Raw genomic sequence first — 20,535 nt, 5'->3', positions numbered from 1 at the left:
TATTTGCCGACCCCTGCATTAGTACATACCCCACCTTCCTGCAATCTTTGGAGGACCTAAATCTATACCTGGCTCTTTTATCCATATTGGCGAACAAGGTACTCATTAATATCATTGAAAATTAAATATAATGTAACTTACCTGTCGTATGTTACATACCTGTATCTTCATGATGCGCTAAAATGCTGAGCAGTTCTGGAGGGAAAAAAAACAGAAACATGCTTTGCACATAGAACAAGGATAGAGTAAAAATAAATGCATAATGAATCCAATGACATGGATTCATAAGTTAGGATATGTACGGTGTATTGTAAAATGTAAGCATTGTTTTATAAGACTTTGATTTTGGTTTGAACACATTCCTATGAAAATAAAGCTTAGGATAAAGTCATACACTACTCACCCTGGAGCTCAGACCCTGTGGCAATAAAGACAATTTAGACACAGACAAACACAAACACAAGCATACTGTTCTGAGGTTGTCAGCCTGCTGTTGTTATTTAGCAGTAGTATTTTACTTCAATTTGCGAAACATAAATATTTTGTATCAAATGGTTAACATCAGCTGACTGAGTCCATATCCGTATTTATTTTTAGAACGTCGTTTGGTGAAATCAGCTGTTTGAGGCATAAACTTCACTGGCTTGTTTAAACTAAAACGCTAATCTTAATATTAAATATGTCACGTCTTCACATTTGACTTCGATACGGCAGTTTACACAACTAAACTAGCCTAGCCAGTTAAATATGCGCTGTGTTACACAACTAAACTACACAACTAAACTAGCCTAGCCAGTTAAATATGCGCTGTGTTACACAACTAAACTACACAACTAAACTAGCCTAGCCAGTTAAAGGAACCGTATGTAAGAAAAATATTTCAATTAATCATAAAATGGCCCTGATATGTCACTAGACATCAAGAAATCATGTTCATTTCAAATACTTATATCACTGACAACAGTAGTCCAGCCAGGATATTGTCATTTAAAAAGTGAAGTTGCAGCCCTCAACTGTTGTTGATGTTGTGTTTTGTCATGTCATGTTGTGTTTTGGCCTGATGCGCCACCCTCCACCTATCTACTAATCAGGAAGTCAGTAGTGTTTCGCCATCCGCGTTGGCAACCTCGAGTCAGGGGGGAGGGGGAGGGGATACACCGCTCTTCAGTATTTTGAAAGTGATTGCAGTACCAGTTTTGGCCACAATCTTACATATGGTTCCTTTAAATATGCGCCGTGTTTGTAAATGAGGAAATGGAGAAATCGGTTATTACCAGAGCTCGTCTAAGGAGAGCCTCCCCACTCTCTATTAATCCCATACAAACCGAATTTGGCTGCAGTTCACCAGAGTTTACCTAGATGGCGATCGCGGGCGAGTCCAAAATACATGGGGTCCTATGGAGCTACATGGCTACATTTGTTGTTTTCACCTATTTAACAACTGAAACCCTCAGATTTTATTTTATTTTTCGCAAAATGGATATGGATTTTCAATCAAAAGTGAAATAATCCGGGAGTCATGTCCTTTCGTTTTCTTACAGGTTGGGTCGTTGTTGCCCATAACACGGTAGCATTGATGCTATGCTATGCTATGATCATGCTAATGAATGACGTCATTGGCACGTTTGAAAGACTTTTTAGAACAATTAAGTGACTTTAAAAAATATAATACTCAACCAAGTGTATTGTCTTTGCCTCCCCTTTCGAATACAATATTCAAATTACTTGAAAAAAAATGATATCCCGAGAAAAGTGGATTTTGAGGGGTACAGCTCCATAGACCTCCATTCATTCTGGACTCGCCCGTGAGCGCCCCTAGATGCAGTACCACACCGGAAGAGTTCCGAGAGTGAAGGTTCTCCCCACTGATCTATAAAGAACACGTGTTCTTTATAGATCAGTGGTTCTCCCCTTATTAGACATTCTCTGGTAGTATGGCGATAGAGCGCGTGCTGACTGCACGTCTGGCTGTAGTTGGTCCCTCGTGTGCACGTCTCTCGATCTTGTTGCAAAATTTCGCGCTAGTCTGACGCCATCAACGAGCGACAACCGGCTTCCCATCTGATAAGCCTGCAATATTAATAAAAAGTAATTTGCAATGGAATTACATCAATAAATAAAAATACAATACGTGGTATATTATAATATATCATCATATAAGATGTACCGATTTGTTTTAAGTACAGAAACGCAAGGGAATTACTACAAAAGTATAACTGCGAAATGCTTTTTCATGAAGGACCCCAGAGGCCGCAAAACGAATACATGACGTTTGTGTGAGCTTTTGTTCGATACTCATACTGGTGAGTTAAAGTTAAAACTCATACTAGTGAGTTAAAGTTTAATGTTGATTAGAAACGTACACCGATAAGAGACCTTCGGGTGGAGATAGGGTGGATTGCCCTAATATGGGACATTTTTTGCTTTTTTAACTTCTGTAATAGGCTATATTTTGCTACAGTGTGAGGGCAACACATTAAATCCACATCCAATTTTTATCACAGACCCTATAGCCTATAGCTTTGGCTTTCCCATAGTTTCACTGACATTCATTCGTTTGGAGAAGAGCCACACACACTGGAGCTTAGGTGTCCCACACTAGGCAGTGTCCACAATAAGATGAGGGTTTTTACTGGAGCGCTCCTGAAACAACTCATCAACGAGTAGAGGGATGGATGTGAGCTTTCACTCGATGTTTTCGTTAATATAACATTGGGGATACGCTGACTTGAATGTTCCTAGTTATTATTTTTCACATCCTTCTCGCTCTGACATGCTGTGACACCATTCTTTCACACAAACATACGGGCAGCTTGCATACAGGAGCTCAAGGGTAGAAGTATTTTGTCGTGTTTAGTTGTATAATGAAAGCACTCTATCTACTACGTGTGTTCACGTCTGGCTCCTTGGCTATCAATTTGGTAACTATAACGGGCAATTTGATGTCTTAAACATATCGGGGTATCAAAGGTTAAGTTATTTCACTCTAGATTTTTTGACGTTAATCACTATGTATTCTATTGTCTATCCAAAGTAAAGTGCCTGTTTTGAAGTTTGAAGTATGGTCAAATCAACCAAAAATCCGATATTGTTTGCACCTGTTCTCTGATGTAAGTTTGTATAAAAGCAAATTAAATGATCTCACAGTGCTGTGCTTTCATGTCTGTGTGTATGAAAATTTGTTAGATGGTGAAAATAATCTGAAAGGCTCTCCTTTGCTTTTTTTTTTTTTTAAGTTGTATCATTAAAGGCTATTTTATGTGTCACATATTGGCTCAATATCTGTTTCATAGGTCAACCCAAGGAACCAAAATTCGCAGGAAACATCCACTTGGGGAGGATCCAAAGGACGTGGACCAGCGCACCGTTTATGTGGTAAAAAAACATTTCACTTGTGTTACCTTTATTGTGAAACTCCTCTGAGCTTCCCAGTCCATCCGTCTGATTGTGTGACTGTCAGGGTGTGGACCGGAAGGAAGAAAAGGCCGCACTTTGTACAAGTTCAGTCTAGCACTCTTAAGAAACCCAAGAAAGAGAGAGGGTGAAGCCTGCTCCTATCGATACTCGCCCCTTCCCCCTCTAATGTGGAAGGGAGGGCGAATCATAATGAAAGTGCGTCGGATACATTTGTATCCGACATAGTGTAGATGGCCTCTAAGGGACTACAATATAAATATAGCTGCAAGCAGCAATGCGGGGGCCTAGCAGTGCGCTATAGCAGGAATGGTGTTGCCATGGCATGAGCAAGCACTCACAGCAAGAGGCCAAATTACACCAATGTCCTTGTGCGTTCTCACAATCAGCTACCATGTCCCTCTACCAAGTTTGGACTTCATACACCAAAGTGTTGCTGAGATGTGAGCTCACTTTCTTTATTACAGCACCCCTAAAGGTCAAAGGAGACCACTTTCCTTGCATGTCCTCACAATCAGCTAATATGTCCATGTATCAAGTTTGGACTTCATACCATGAAGCGTTGCTGAAATATGAGCCCACTTCCTGTATTACAGCGCCCCCTATAGAGGCCAAATGATGCCAAAATGCCATAATCAGGTACCAAGTCCCTTTACCAAGTTTGGACTTCATACATTAAAGCGTCTCCGAGATGTTAGCCCACTTCCTGTTTTGTGGCTTCATCGCCATATTTGATTGGTTGTCATGGGCCAATAAAGTGGAATTTGAAAAATCCAGATGAAATTTGTGACTGCTGAAACTTTCCGTAGAGTTTGGACCAAATTCAATATGGCGGAGGTCCAATATGGCAGAAAGTGACGGGATAGGGGTCGATGAAATCGGGATGGTCCAAGGATTCAGACGCTACCTCAATTGTGAAAATCAGACAAAAGAGTCAAGGATAATGCGCATGAATGCATGTGCAGCATTGAACTGGTGGTGGCGCTAGTGCGTTCAATGTATATGCATAAAAATTGCTGTGAGTGATTGGGACGGTGTCCTGACTAACGGTATCGAGTTTTGTTACGTTAACTAAAAGCGTCACCTAGATGTTTGTCCACTTCCTGTTTGGCGGCTTCGTCACCATATTTAATTGGCTGTCACGGGCAAACTAAAATGAAATTGAAAAATCTGACAAGTATCGTTTGTGCGGCTCAGGCAGAAGATCATCTCCGCCTCTTCGTGAAAATCAGAAGAAATTTACAAACGCTGAAACTTTTCGTAGAGTTTGGACTAAATCCAATATGGCGGTGGTCCAATATGGCGGAAAGTGACGAGGGGTCATTCAACTCAGGTCAGTCCAGGGATTCCAACGGTGCTTGATTTGTGAAAATCGAATGCACCGTTCAATGGTCACATGCGTGAATGCAATCCAGTTTTGGTCCATTGGTGGCGCTAGAGTGTTGGGCATAGAGTTCTGTAAATTGGTGAGAGTAATCATGGGACGGTCCTGAATCAGTGCGCCGAATTTCATAACTTTCGACCCAGCGGTTCAATTTTCAACCAAATTTTGACCCGTTGGGCTGCCATAGACTTCAATGTCAGAAGTATAATAATAGGAAAAGCTTCGCTGCTAGGCCCCAAATAAGCCTCTACAGCAGGGGTGTCAAAAGGCCCGGGGGCCAGATCAGGCCTGCCAGCAGGTTTCATACAGCCCCCAGATGTTTTGGGTAGGAAGGGAAAATTAGAGAAAAAAGATATGCACATCCATATGTCTTCAACGATGTGTAATAAGCCAGTGTTTTTCAACCTTTTTTGTGCCACGGCACACTTTTGACACATAAAATGTCCCACGGCACACTAACATCCTGTGTGAAGAAAAAATAAACATACCATAGCCTAAAATGTCAAATAATACAGATATGGCCTTATTATGGCTTCCTGCTCAATAAAACAAGCGCCCCATGTTTCATTTGTGACTATATCTAATTTAATTGTTATGAACTGGATATGTGATGATTCTGTGAATACTGGGGCCCCTGTTGTACAATGCCTGCATACCACAAATAGTGCAATCATACAATCAATGATTGCTTTTCTGGACCAGTGAGTGACATTTGGGTAATTTTCTGCGGCACACCTGATGATCTCTCACGGCACACTAGTGTGCCCCGGCACAGTGGTTGAAAAACACTGTAATAAGCAATATCTCCATGATATGATAAATTGATTAAACCTAGCACTACAAACCATCCTCAGAAAGAAAAAAAACGGAAAAACTAACATGGAAGTAGGGCATTTCAAGATAGAAAGAGCAGTTTATGACAGCAGTACATTATTTGTAATTGTTTGCTCATAAGTGATGTGATGTATCATCTAACAACACTCTGATACCAGAAGCAGAAAAATTATAATGACCATGACAATGACGGCCCTCACGACGTCTCATTCCAACAAATCCAGCCCACTACCTAATATGAGTTAAACACCCCTAAGGCTTAGAGCTTTATTGTGTTATCCTGGCGCATTGTTGTTGTCTTAATGTATGGTGCAATGCTGTATCATCTCTTAAAACGAGATGGTCAAATAAAATCAATCAATCCCTGTGTGACCGTTCAATTACCCATCTTTCTCAGGAACTTCTGCCCAAAGATGTGACCCACAGCTGGATAGAGCGTGTGTTCAGCCATTGCGGTACAAGTCCACAGGGCAGCCTAAAGGATTTGCCTTTGTGGAGTTTGAGACTGTGGAACAGGCCCTGAAAGCCATAGAGGTGAGTTATAATCATCATTACACCTCATATCAGTGGCAGCAGCAGGCCAGCCGAATCCAATCCAGGAACGTTCCAGCAAAAGAACTGGTGGTAGCATAAGGCTTGTTTATATTACAGGGACTTGCTGCACTACCCAGTTAAAGGGGACAGGTACAGGAAGGCCTTGGTATTCAGCCCTTTCAGCTGTTGGGTCTCCACTGCTTACAGGACCTACCCATGCTGCCTTTGCTCCACAATATGGCACAGCAGCTGCAGCAAATACTTTCACAGAGATGTCCTGAAGCCACTCCTTCGATATCTTGGCTGTTGTCTAATAGCCGGGACACACCAAGCCAACAGCCGACCGCCGGCAGAAAAACAGTTGGACGGTTTGGTCAAAAAAGTGCCTCGGAACAAGGGTTGGGTATCGTTTCAATTTGAACGATTCCGATTCCAATTCCGATTCCTTATTTCGATTCCGGTTCCTAACGATTCTCGATTCCGATTTTTTTTAAAGGCAGGGTCAAAAAAAGTTTAGGATATTTTAAATGAGCTAGCTAACCAACGGTCTTTCTCAGGGTATCTGCACATTTTCCAAGTGCAAATTTAAAGACTTTTAAGACCTTTTCAAGACATCTAAATGAAAATTAAGACTATACCACGGCAAAAAGATATATATGACTGTTGCAATAGTTTTTTTTTCCTACTAATTTTAACCCCCACCCCATTTTGGATGTCTACAGAACTTACCAAATATATTTTGGCGAAAGAAAATAATTGTGTGTGAATTACCTTCACAGCTATAAATGCCCAATTTTAGGGTCTGGACTGCTTGCTTTTGAAGCTGGCTGTACATATTTGGTTTTGCTTACAGCTGAGGCTGTTCTTCACCTGTGTCTGTAGTAGCCTAGGGCTACTTGCCAAAGACATGTGCACTGGACTAGATTCCCTTCAATATTTTTTTCAAAGTTAACTAAGCTATTTACATATTTTAATAAGCCTACTTTATATAATTTACTATATGCATCTATTGTCCAATATGCAGCACAGCAAATTAAAGTTAATCCACTACTTTACATTTTGCATACCAGTTGTATCTAAACCAACCAAAGCTTGACTGAAACATTGTAAAACCATTGACTTGTTTTAAATTAATTAAGAGACAGATCCTCTTCGCATGATCCTGCTGAAAACTGCTGGTTTCATCTCAAGCACGCACGTATTATGAACGCACGTATTTTTTTTATGTAGCAGTCGCCGACATTCAAAACATATGCGGTTATATTTCACAACTTTTGCGAAGTAGGCCTAGCCTACTGGAAACGCTGGCAAGCAAGCTGCTGGCAGATATTACAGGTAGGCTATTATAACTTAGACAGATATTTTCTTCCCTAGGCTAGGCCAGCAACACACGCTGGAAAGATGCAAACAGATCAACTTAACATATACAGTATTTCCTCCTGATTGCGAAGCACTGCATATAATTTCACCAGCAGTCTTCGCGTCCATAGCTTGTGAAACGATGCTGCGTATGAGCAAAGACTTTAGATGCCAAGCGCAACTCCAAAAAGGAGAACAAATGAACGTCCGGCTTGAGGCTGTGCCGGACGCCGGACAGCAGGGCTTTTAAAATCCATATGTCCGGCCTAAATTCGAACATATGTCCAAACCTATCGCTAACTGGCTTACCAACTCTTTCTCCCGCTCATTCTAGTAGGCTCCCTCATTCCACGTAGGCTACCTGTCTATCTCTCAGGCCTCAGCTACACCACGAAAACGCCGGGCATATTATTTTGTACATAGGCCTACTGTATTATTACCGTTTTCACACCTTTAACCAAACCCGTGAAAAACATCTTCACTCTGCAACCACTACACTTCCTCCCGTAGCCTAATAGCCTATCACTTATACAATTGCGTTTTAAGTACACGAAACTGGATGGAGACATCACTCGCTCTCTTGCACTCGCTGGCGGTCCCATACGCACATTTAATACCTCTCTTTCGAAAATTCAGTTGTATTTAAGACTTTTTAAGGATCCGCGGGAATCCTGCTTTCTGAATGAAATAGTCTGACATTCTCCATGAATTTTAATTCTATGAACTATGCGCTTCTTCGTTGGTGTTCAGCCGTTTCTTCTTCCAGTCGGCGGACTGGGAATCGAAACTAGGAATCGAAATTTAAACTTTTGAACGATTCCGGGAAAATCGCAAAGATAGTCCCGGTTCCAACCAATACTCGATATTCGATACCCAAGCCTACTCGGAACACATCGAAGCGAAGCGTACGTTCTGCGCGTGCGCGAGAGGTAATACATTTTCATAACAGCAGGCGGCACTGTTATGGAAGATTCAGAGCCGAAAAGATTGTGTAGTTACAGATTAATCAAGTACGTCTCACTGCAGCCCGCGGGAAGGCGGAGCCCATGTAACAGTCTGACAGTCTACTAAAATGTGTTTCTACTAAAAAAAAAAAAAAAAAAACTTTAATTTACAGTTCATTGGGATTTGCCTGCGCCCCATACAGTCAAGTCAATCTGGTTGCATTATTTTACAAATTGTCTAAGAGAACGACCTTGCGCTCTGAAATAGCTTAGTCGACGCAATGCTCCTTATGAAGAAAAAGGACAATCGCAAATGAAATTAATATAATTTCGAGCCCTTTTCAATTAACTCGGTTTCATACAGAAATGAACATTGCAAGACACCTATTTCTTCTATGATCCCAAGTTATTTTTTTGAACATTTATTTTATCTAATGCCAGAATGATAAGAGAAAAGACAATGGATTGCATCCACCTATCCTTGCACTATGCACAACTATGTTCCACTAGTCTAAAACCGTGAGACTGAAAGCAAATTACTTTCACGTTCCTCTTAAAGTGACAGGCACTCAATTAGACCTACACACCACCAATGTAATGACAAGTGTAATAGTTTACAGATCAATATGAACTATTTAACTTACTAAATATTTTAGCTATATGTAATTATGCAAATCATAAAATACTAAATTATTAACAAAGTAACATTTATATGAATTCCAAAATATGAAATAGAAACATGGCATAAGCTATAATTTTCTGTGTGTGTAGGGTCGAGCAGAGTCTAGGATCGCCACTGATGTGAATGATCACTCAATATTCAATATTACTGATGGTTTCAAGGTGGTGGGGGCCCCCAAATCAAATTTAAAAAAGTATTGAAAAATACATTTTTCACTTGGTATCGGTATCAGACAAAAATGTTGGTATAGTGACTGTGCTCGAAACAGATTTAATCTCCTCTAAGCTCTTATTACTCACTGTGAGTCACTAGTTTAACTAAAATATCCTGGTAATATCTATCACGATGGGAAAGTGTACATTTAGTAAGCAATCTAAATCTACAATTGGTATCAAGCTTATTGCACACTGTGTAAGAAGGCGTTGGAGCTGTATAGTTTAAGCATTAAAGCCTTACAGTCACATGCAAAATCAGAAAAGCAATGAGTTGCTGTAAAAGGTCTGCAGCAGGCACAGGCGATCACTACCCGGCCCGAGTACTGTGCGAGATTCCGTCTGTCTCGAGGTCCACGCCCAGGTTCTAATTAGGGCAGCCGTGGCCTACTGGTTAGCGCTTCGGACTTGTAACCGGAGGGTTGCCGGTTCAAACCCCGACCAGTAGGAACGGCTGAAGTGCCCTTGAGCAAGGCACCTAACCCCTCACTGCTCCCTGAGCGCCGCTGTTGTTGCAGGCAGCTCACTGCGTCGGGATTACTGTGTGCTTCACTTCACTGTGTGCTGAGTGTGCTTCACTAATTCACGGATTGGGATAAATGCAGAGACCTCACGGGATCAAAAGAGTATATATACTTATACTTACTTATACTTAATTGAAGGCATGCAGTGTTTCAGAATTAACTTGAATACAACATTTTTTTTTTTTTACAAATTAGCACAGCGTGGTTATGATGCTAACCAGATTTAAGCACAATTTAGTACAGCCTGGAAAGTCATTGTGTGGTGGTCAGTGTATATATTGTGGTGGGCCGCCACAAATAAGTCAATGTATGGGAAACACTGGCATGTATGTTAAAGCGATGGTTCGGAGTGCACCATGACCCCGAGCCAAACACCTTCCCAGAACCTGTTTTCCCTTGGTCGAACCCTGGTCGAGTAGCGCTGTCAGAAACTAATGACTTTCTGCTGGTAAATCAGAGGACAGCTGACTAAGAGTTTGTGAAAGTGGCCTTAATGATCACAAAATGCTAAGCATGCATCTATGCTATTTGAGTTTCTTAAAACTGAGTTGTGCTTAAATTGTTCATTACATGATTTCATAACAGGCCAAATATAAAATAAATGTTAAATATATCCTAGATATCTAAATATTAGATGATTTACAGTTCTATGTAATATGCCATGTTTCATGTTTTTGTAATGTTTCATATGCTACAGTGATGCAGGTCTACTGCTGTGAATAGGCTAAATACAACTTTGATCATTTTTATAGCCTACTACTGTATAATTAACTTTGCCCTTGGTGCCCTGACATGTGGCCTTTGTGCCCCCCACCAAATATGCCCAACTGAAGGCCAAGTAGCCTTGCCCCTAAAATGGTGAAATTCCATTATTTAATGACATTTATGTCAAAGATACAGGAGAGTGATAATACACACATAGCAGCCAATAAAATCTGTTCAATATCTGACTGCTTGTGTTGCCTCATGACCTCAAAATTTGCCTTGTTGTGTGCAGTACAATTTTGATGCATCGTAGAATCGAATTGAATCGAATCGTTACCTGGTGAATCGTAATCGAATCGAATTGTGAGGGCAGTGCCAATGCACACCCTCAAATTACTCCGACCCATCGCTTTAAGTCACTAACTTGACCATTATTGGATAACTAGAGCCCTTTAATCATGAAATTGTATATATCATTCTGTATATCATTCAGATGTATGTGTGACCGTAGAAGAGAACGCCCATCTGCTCCCTGCGCTGTGCATGCTACATTAAGACTAATACTAAACAGAACATAAAAATCATGAACATTTGAAAACAACCCCAAAACCCCCATCCTCCTTTTTTCCCCTTCCACTTAAAACAAAGGACAGCAGGGAATGCCAATGTGAAACGAACATCGGCAGTCTCCTTGGTCATGTCTTATGAAGTTTAATTTGTGCCAAAATGTTCAAACCATACAAATTTTCAAATTCAAACAAAAATCAATTAATCAAGCATATTGTATCACTGAACTGAACTTGTTTCACTGAACTTCGTATTGTATTCCAACAGTAATATATTCTGTATTGTTAACAGTTTGAATTGCCAAATAGTCTTCGCTACAATTACTCCATCACACTCAACTCATCTACATCCAAGCTGGGTTTGAGAGACTGCACACTGACAAAAACAGGAGGAGGGGGGTGAGACTTCTTGACTTTATGTGGGTGGGGTCGACACAACGCTTGGGTGTCTCAGCACCTCTCTCTGTCAGGTTATAACCTCATACAGGCATATGCTACCTCCCGACCGTCGCGCCCCTCAGACGAACTAAGTCTAGCTCTGCCACCGGTAGTCCTATGCTCAGGCCAATCCAAACTTTTCTCATCTGTTGTTCCTCGTTGGTGGAACGCGCTACCAGTTCCTACTAGACCAGGGACATCCCTCTCTATCTTCAAAAAATTCCTGAAGACCCACTGAGGAAAAGAGTCTTGAATTTGACCTAGCGTTTATGACTGGTCGACACAACAGATGCTCATCAGAAGACCGCAGTGGGCGGTTGGGGATGTACATCTTGATCACTGAGTTAAAATAGCAAGGAGCAGATCCAGTCAGTGTCCTATAGGCCAAAGTGAGAGATTTAAATTTAATTCTGGCTACTATAGGGAGCCAATGGAGAGTATCTAGGAGAGGAGTTACAAGTCATCTTTGGCTGATTGAAGACCATGCGTGCTTCAGCATTCTGAATCAGCTGTAATGATCTTACAACACAAGCAGGTAAGCCAGCTAATAGTGAATTACAATAGTCCAGCTTGGAGATGACCAGGGTGGGGAGGTTGGAACAAGAGGGACGCAAGTCACATTTTATAAACTTGAGATGCAAAACCAAGCGTACCCAAGCTCTGGCCACACTCAGGGTCTGTCCATGTTCCAGAGGGTCAAGATTTCTTATCTTATGAGCAAATGAAAATAGTCATATCAATTTGTCTTGTTGTCTTTCAGTTTTGTGCCCAAGCTTTTACACATAGTTAATACATTTATTAATTATTTATTAAATACACTTCAAAAATATCAGTGAAGAGCTCAAAAATCTCTTCTCTTCTCAGTCTTTATTAGGTGCGGAAGTGTTTGGTGGCTTCCGAATATGAACCCTGACAGCAGAATGAATGGTGGTTGATTATGGTGCTGATCCGACATCTTCCGACATCTTCCTGTCCTGTCCTCTCCTCCTTCCTGCCAGGTATAAGTATATATACTCTTTTGATCCTGTGAGGGAAATTTGGTCTCTGCATTTATCCCAATCCGTGAATTAGTGAAACACACTCAGCACACAGTGAAGACACAGTGAGGTGAAGCACACACTAATCCCGGCGCAGTGAGCTGCCTGCAACAACAGCGGCGCTCGGGGAGCAGTGAGGGGTTAGGCGCCTTGCTCAAGGGCACTTCAGCCGTGCCTACTGGTCGGGGTTCGAACCGGCAAACCGGTTACAAGTCCGAAGCGATAACCAGGAAGCCACGGCTACCCCCCAGGTGACCATGAGCGGAGATACTGGCAGAAAATCCTCATAGACCTCTGACATCTTTTTTCGTCTTTTGAACATGCTTTTTTTATTATTATTTTTTCATTTATTTATACATTTCATTAGAGTAAAATACAACACAAAATACACAGAACAAAAGACATACAACATTACATCAGATACACAACATACAGGGTACAGCCACAGTCACAAAAGGCCTGGGTCTAAACTCATTAATAAACCTTTGAGGTCAGAGTTCTTACGGTCTTAGTATTGTTACTTAATTGAAACAATGTAATTTCTAAACTCATTCATAAAACTAGAAAGAATAGTTTAGAACCACTGAATTTGATGCTATGGATGTGGTATTTAGCATATGGAAATAAACAATTTATAATGAAGTGTTTACCTTCATATTCAGCTTCAAAGTCAAACATTCCAAAGAAAACAAGCAAAATGAAAAATCTGGGATTAATACTGTGTGAATGAATTTTAGGAACTCTGACCAGAATATTACTGTATGGGGACAATTCCAAAAAAGATGTGACACGTTTTCATCATTTATATTACAAAACGAGCAGTTAGAAACAATATCCTGCTTGTAGATAGATAGAGATAGATAGATAGATACTTTATTGATTCCCAGGGGAAATTGTATCTTTTAAGAAAGGATTTTGCTGGGTAAAACCTTATTCGTTTAAACGATACTTCTCTCACTTTATTAGTAACAAGGTATTTGAAAGGTAAGGACCTCACTTTCTTCCAAGAAATACTCTCTACTATACCATTCCAGTATGGAATGACATAGGGAATAGTAACAATGTCAGTCTGGAATAAAGCACTAATTTTCCTATTAATACTGTGATTTTCTACTGAGAAGCACAAACCAACCACAGTAGTATCAGTTAATTTGATTAGATGAGTAAGTGGTTGTGGGGGAGTATTACCCTTTAACAACATTATAATCCCAGTGGGAATTGCATCAAAACAATAGCATATTTGATATCGTCTTAGAAATTCTGAGTATTCCTAGTTTACCATTTGGATCAAAAAGTTGACTAACAAGTGTAATGTTATTGTTAAACCAGTAAAAAAAAAAAAAAGAGGTTTGTTAACCTAGGGAACTTAATGACCTGACCCTGTTGCCTAACATCTACAGCAATGAAATCTTTTGAAAAAATAATCCTGAAAAAGCTTTTATGTGAGGTCACAGCATCCTTACACCCAAACCAATTTGCATATCACACAGAGAGAGGTTGAAGATGTGAGATTGTGTTCATAGACTTAAGCAGTGCCTTCAACATAATCCAACCCCACCTGATGGTAAAAAAATTGGTACACCTTGGGGTTCGTAAGACTTGAGAAAGGCCACAGGCCGAAACGTTGTTTGTATTAAACTACTGGCATATGAGCTGCTAAAGTGTGTGGTCTCCCTTTGTTCGTCACACCTTGGGGTTAACCCAAGATTAGTTTTGTGGATTCAACAAGTCAAATTCAAATCATGTGTCTCATTGTTAAAAACCATGAACACAGGGGCACCACACGCGTGCGTTCTGTCCCCTATTATATACACCTTATACACCAATAACTGCCAAGCAACCTCCTCAGACCACACTCATTTTAAATATACTGATGATACAACATTAAGTGGGTTTTGTAAAGTCTAATGCTGCATCCGTAGAGGGTTTTGAGAGAGAGGTGCAGGGTTTTAATAAATGGTGTACAGTTCTTGTGGTTAATGTTAACAAAACAAAGGAGATGACCATAGATTTTAATAAAAAGGGAATTATAGTTCCACCCTCATATAAATGGTGTAGTGGTAGATCGGGTCACAACATACACATATTTGGGTGTTAAAATAAATAGACAATAAACTGACATTTAACGAAATGTGCACAAGCACAAAAAGTTGCAGAAGAGGATGTTTTTTTTTTAAGGAAACTCAATCATTTTAGAATAGACAGCTGTATTCTTCAGATGTTTTACAAAGCTCTCTTGCAGTGTATTTTATCATTTGGCCTTATTTGTGCCTTTGGTAGCATGTATATTATGGACCAAAATAAACTGCAACGAATAGTCAAAACAGCCAGTATAGATCATTGGAGTTCATCAGGTATCTGTAGCTCAATTGTATGATGACCTTAGTCTAAAAAAGACAGAACAAATTATAAATGATTCAACCCACCCTCTTCATCAGAATTTCTTAAGAAGCAACAGGTCAAGTGCATGACAGACTCCTGCAAAGGAAAATTAGGACCACATGGTACAGCAAGTCTTTTGTGCCTACAGCAATTAGACTGTACAACAATAGACTTTAAACTACAGGCATTTTAAACTATGAGCATTCTGTATCAGCACTTCACTATTTTATTAATTCATACATGCTTGTCATGTTTCTTCAATGTTTACTGCTTTGTCTGTCTTGTCTTTGTTCTTTTATTGTTTTGTTTTGTATGTATTTGTAGGCTGTATAACAATGGAGTGTGTAATGGTGACCACGTGAATTTCCTACTTGTGGATAATAAAGTTTACCTTGACCTTTTGCAGAGAATGTTATGTTATTCCAAATGTAGCATTTGTGAGGTGAGAAGTTATGCTTAAATATGAGAGAACATGCCAAAAACATTTGCTTGTGAAAGTTAGACAATTTGATTGGGATTTTAATAATCTTATTTGCACATCAATAAAAACTCCAGGCCACCACTTGAAAACATAGTTAGGGTTATTAATAAACTGTCTAATCCAGTTTATTTTGTAAGTGTTATTTAAGGTGAAGTTATTGATTACAGTTCATTATAACATTGTTTTTTAAATAAAATGTATTGTTTTTTCATATAAAGTTAAGCAACATAGAATCATTATTATGACCGCCGCTAGCGAAGCGGTCATATAGGGATTGTCAAAATTTATTTTTATTTATTTATTTTTTTCCCGTCATCTACTTCCTGAATTTTTGGTCAATGATACCCGGGACACCGAACCACCGGGGCACATGAAATTTGGTGGGTATGTAGCCCCACTAGACTTTTACGGAAAATTTTTGTTTCGTCCCCGGGGGCCACTCCACCCCCGTGCTGGGCCCCCCGAACTGCAAAAAAAGCAGTTTTTCCTAAATAACTACCTGAACCGTGGCACTGAGGATGAAGAATCTTTTATGGTATGTTGGTCTCAAGGGCCCACATCAACCTGGCCCATAATCACTCATTTGTGATTTGCACCCCCCCGGTAAAAAATGAAAATGCAATATTATTCTGCTTTAATCGCCCCTATCTTCAGTTAAGATGTTCAGAACTGCACCAAATTTTATGTGTATGATTGACCTGGCATTCTCTGGGGGTATGCCACGTTTCGTAGAATTTCATCCATGGGGGGGTCTAAAAAAAATTAGGTTATGTGTACATTTAGTGACTGTACACTCATTGGCCTGTAGATGGCGGTGCACAAATATACACATGCACACACACACAGGCACCCACATACTATCGGTATTAGAACGGCCGATACATAATTACAAATTCAGTAGGATTAAAAGAAAGCCATAATAAATATTCATCACCATCATCATGGCTGCATTTCCAGTATTAGCGATAAGTAGTCGTTTGTCCACTAGATGGCGCATCGTTGCAGTGAGACGTAATTTTGTTGGAAGTTAAAAGTGGTTTGAAAAAAACAATGGACGCTTCCTACAAGGACTGTAATTTACCGCAGAGAACGTCTAATAAGGATAGGACGATGTTCACATGAAATGTAATTCCCATTTCTCCTTGAAGCCGACATAAATCTGAGGATGTTTATCGGACATGCTTGGTTTTTACTGCAGGTACGTTAATCTTATAATATCAATAAGGACCTAGGTAATGTTACCGTTAGCGTTGGTTGAGTGATGGAGGCCAATTTGATTGATTGCATTTGTAGAAAACTAGAAATGCGGATATACCAAGCAAATTGATAGCAGCACTGTAATTGTATCTTTCGACTGTCATTTGTTGCACGTGCTACAAAAATCATTCTGTGCAATGGAAGATTTACCAACGTTACACCTGTCTGATACAGTTTTGCCTATACATGCGTGAGACTAAGACGCCTGTTTATTTCGTTTTAAGTGCGTGCAGGGTGTGTGAGAGGGGAATCGATGTGCTTTGATTCCAGCTTGGTAGTTGTAGTCTGTGAAATTAAAAAGCATGTGTGTGTGAAGTATCCAAACAATGACACCTTCATTTCATTATGGTTGCTTTAGCAACACACCTTAAGCTACTGTGTAGTGGGTCCCATTTAGAAGTGGCTACTTCATTCGCGCTTTCCTTAACTCATGGAGCTGCATGAATTTTATTACAACTTTTCGCCACAATATGGCAGTTTAAGTCCGCTTGATACTGTAAGGCGTAAGCCATTGGTTTCCAAAGGAGATTTTATTTGTGTCGCCAGCATAGCCTATTGACAATTTATGTTGTAAATAGGCCTACCTTATAAGCCTACCTGTAGCTTAGGGAAGCTAACAGCTTTCTATTAGGATCTAGTTTGTTAGTTACAGTTTTGTCATAACTCCCTGATGCATTTTTGCATTTAGAATAGCCAGAGCGTGGATATCTAAATCGGAAAATTAAACAATATCGGGTGCCATGGACTAGGCTGGGTGAACCCAGCCTGATCTGCCCGCTATTTATTTTTTGATTTCTTAAAAGATTGAGCTTGGTCTGGTGAAAGCCAGACTAGCCATGGACCTCATTTACACAATGCAAGGGAACATGAATCAGCCTATATTTGCACGAACAATAACGGACAACAGTTCTTCAACTTTGGCCCGTTAAAATGTGTATGAACAGTCTAGCGACGCATTTCATCAAGGCCCATTTGGACATGTCAGTTATTAGTGGGTTTGATCCAGCAAGCCCACTATTGTTCTTCTTAAGTTTTCTTCTTATTATTAGTGGGTTTGATCCAGCAAGCCATGCTGTGGGCGGTTCGAACTCCAAAAATTCAGGCCCGAACCGGTGTAACTTGCTTGTTACTTTCGTGTCGCTGGCCCTTGTCGTTTTCGCAGTATTCCCGTTTTTCTGCGTTTTTTAGCCCCATTGAAATGAATGGCGGAATGTTCAGAATTCAAATTTCGATTGTGACATCACAGCTCTAATTGCTTAAGCTTGCACCTGGCAGAGTTCTAAGCCATCTGGCAGAGCTCTAATTAGCTGGGCTGGGCTGTCTGTGTATATGAAGGTGTGTGCATGTAACTTTTGACCCGTATGTCTGATTTTCATAAATGAGGTACCGTTGGAATCCTTGTATGAGGCCGAGTTCCATGCCCCTGATCAAACCCACTCTTGCAGTTCCTCGGAACCGCAATTCTAGTTTGCACCTGGTTACATGTAAAACAGCATTTCGTTTCAGACTACTGTTACTTAATTTGTGCATTAACAATAACGTTTCAGACTACTGTTACTTAATTTGTGCATTGACAATGAAGTATTACATGAACTAAAGATGACTAAAATCTTATGTAGAAGAAGAAACATTCACAAAAAATCCATCCATCAAAAAATGACCTTTGTTTTTGATAGCTGTTGAAAACGGCATGGAACTGACAGAGATGTTTTTGTTCATAAACAAACAAACAAATAAATACATAAATAACATTATGCTGATACCTTTTGCTTTTCCCAAATACAATGTAGCCTACAGGTGTAAATGACCTTTCATCGATCAGTTGCAATGGATGAACTGTGATGAACTGCCCTACTTGTGAATGTTTAGAGATTTTAAAGGTTTTATAACAATGCTACATCTTCTTTGGCTATTCTACAATCTATTCAACTTTTCAGCACCAGTAGGCTACTTTCTGTGCAGCCGCACACACACACTCAGGCATGCCAAACAAGCATACACAAAAGTTTCAAGAGTGGGGGATGGAGTAAAATATGGAGGCAAATTGAAGTGTGATTTATTTTCGCGGAACGGCTGTACAGGACTGAGCGGCGGTCATATTTTGTACCGCTATGCGGTACATCTAGTTTTTGGACAAGCTACTATCTACAGCTAGAGAGAGCACCATAAGTAAGTCTAGATATACCATCAGCTTTTGGGAGTAAGATTCTACCTCTTAAAGATAAGTCTGTAGTAATCAAATTCAGTTTTTCTTTGTGTTTTCTGAAAGATAGGACTAAAGTTTAGGGAGCACCTTGTAGATTGGTATTTGGCTATGATATTCCTAGATAATTCCTCAGAGATGTTATGTATAGAGGGCACCATGCAAGCAATCTTTTATGCCATAAGTTCACACTAAGTTCAAGTGAAGACCAGAAGCTTTCGAGAAACCTTTAATTAATGGACCTCTGAAGTTCACCTACAAAATGTAATCAAAACTGCCATCTTTAACCATATAGAGATCTGGGTGTTAATTGAAGCTAACTACCTATGGCAAATTGTATTGCAAGTTAGCTCTGGGGTAACAAAAATCAAGGTGTGCCGTCTTCACGTAGCCAAAATCAAGAGTATCCACATGAAGGCAGAGAACGAAAGCGCGTAGACCAAAACGGCTGCATTTTCGATTTCTTTGTCCCCGCGAAAGTTTAACAGGTGAGAATTCAAAATCTCCCATGTTCTTTTCCTCTAAGAAAAAAATCCCAAAATACGGGATCTCCTTATATGGGCAAAGATGGTAGCTTTTTTGTAGGCGAACTTGAGGTCTATTGACCAAGAGTTGAGTGGCTGAGTTTACTTCAGGCGCCGCCGCTGACTGTGTCGCACTAACGTTACTTTCTTAAAAGGCATCGTTTTCACCAGGCAAGACCTTTGATTCTTAGCAATTATCGCACACACACACAAAATAACTTTTAGTATTTATTTTGATCCATTTTCACATCACATTGCATTGCATTATATAACAGACCAGGGCTCATTTCCTGTTAATGGAAAATGTGATCCCTGAGGAACGTTTGAAGAACACGCATCTCATTTACAAGATTAATTTATTTATCCAGGGACGCTTACGCGGAGTTATGTGTATTACAGTCCAAGAAGAGATTGGTCAGCGTTCTGCTTACGGCATCCTGCTTTAAAAGGTTGCGCTGCGGTGCAGTAAGATGTGCCTGGATGTTTTTGGTCAGCATTAGGGCCTATCCACGATCACCAGCCTCCTCCGCCACCGCCGCCGTATCCGCCACCGCCGTATCCTCCGCCTCCTCTGCCACGACCACCTCGGTAGCCTCCACCGTATCCACCGCCTCCGCCGCCACGGTAGCCGCCGCCGCCGCCGCCTCCGCCACCACCAGGCTTTCCGGCCTTGTCCACGCGGATCGTTCTGCCGTCGACAGACTTTCCATTCATTTCATCCATGGCGTTTTTTGCTTCGTCCGGGTTTTCGAATGTGACGAAACCAAAGCCACGCGATTGCTGAGTGTCCCGATTTCTGGCAACGTGAATGTTTGAGATGGGCCCATACCCACTGAAAGCATCTTCAAGGGACTGCTCCGTTGTGTCGAAGCTAAGTCCACCGACGAACAGTTTTCCCTCGTCAGACATTTTGCTGCTGTACGCCTCGTGTGCTGAAGAGCAAAGACTGTTCTTCGTGATGTGCGCCTGAATCCGGGGCTCGTGATGAAACCTTCCGCTCTTTCGTTGGTTTTTATTGGCAGTTCGCGAACGAGGTGCATTGTGGTGAATATCTT

General features: G+C 40.6%; 1 long non-coding RNA gene and 1 pseudogene across 3 annotated transcripts; one reads left to right on the top strand and one right to left on the bottom strand.

The window, feature by feature from the left end:
• Positions 1-2,195: 2,195 nt before the first annotated feature.
• On the top strand, positions 2,196-15,553 carry LOC143127214 (uncharacterized). Of its 3 annotated transcripts, none has more exons than XR_012987548.1 (4): positions 2,196-2,303; positions 3,294-3,375; positions 6,030-6,166; positions 12,461-15,553. It is a non-coding gene; the product is annotated as an uncharacterized LOC143127214 (long non-coding RNA). The 3 variants fall into 3 exon arrangements; XR_012987549.1 differs by lacking the exon at positions 2,196-2,303 and adding an exon at positions 2,661-2,921; XR_012987550.1 differs by lacking the exon at positions 2,196-2,303 and adding an exon at positions 3,035-3,110.
• Positions 15,554-19,695: 4,142 nt separating this feature from the next.
• Positions 19,696-20,471, bottom strand: LOC143127210 (cold-inducible RNA-binding protein B pseudogene; annotated as a pseudogene).
• Between the last annotated feature and the right edge of the window lie 64 nt (positions 20,472-20,535).

The sequence above is a fragment of the Alosa pseudoharengus genome, unplaced genomic scaffold (assembly GCF_046254945.1).
Source record: "Alosa pseudoharengus isolate Yale_2024_CS ecotype anadromous, Long Island Sound unplaced genomic scaffold, YU_APseudo_1.1 YU_APseudo_1.1_scf_17, whole genome shotgun sequence".
Lineage (NCBI taxonomy): Eukaryota > Metazoa > Chordata > Actinopteri > Clupeiformes > Clupeidae > Alosa > Alosa pseudoharengus.
Note: the sequence above shows the minus strand (reverse complement) of the source record. Positions and strands in the feature narration are given on the sequence as shown.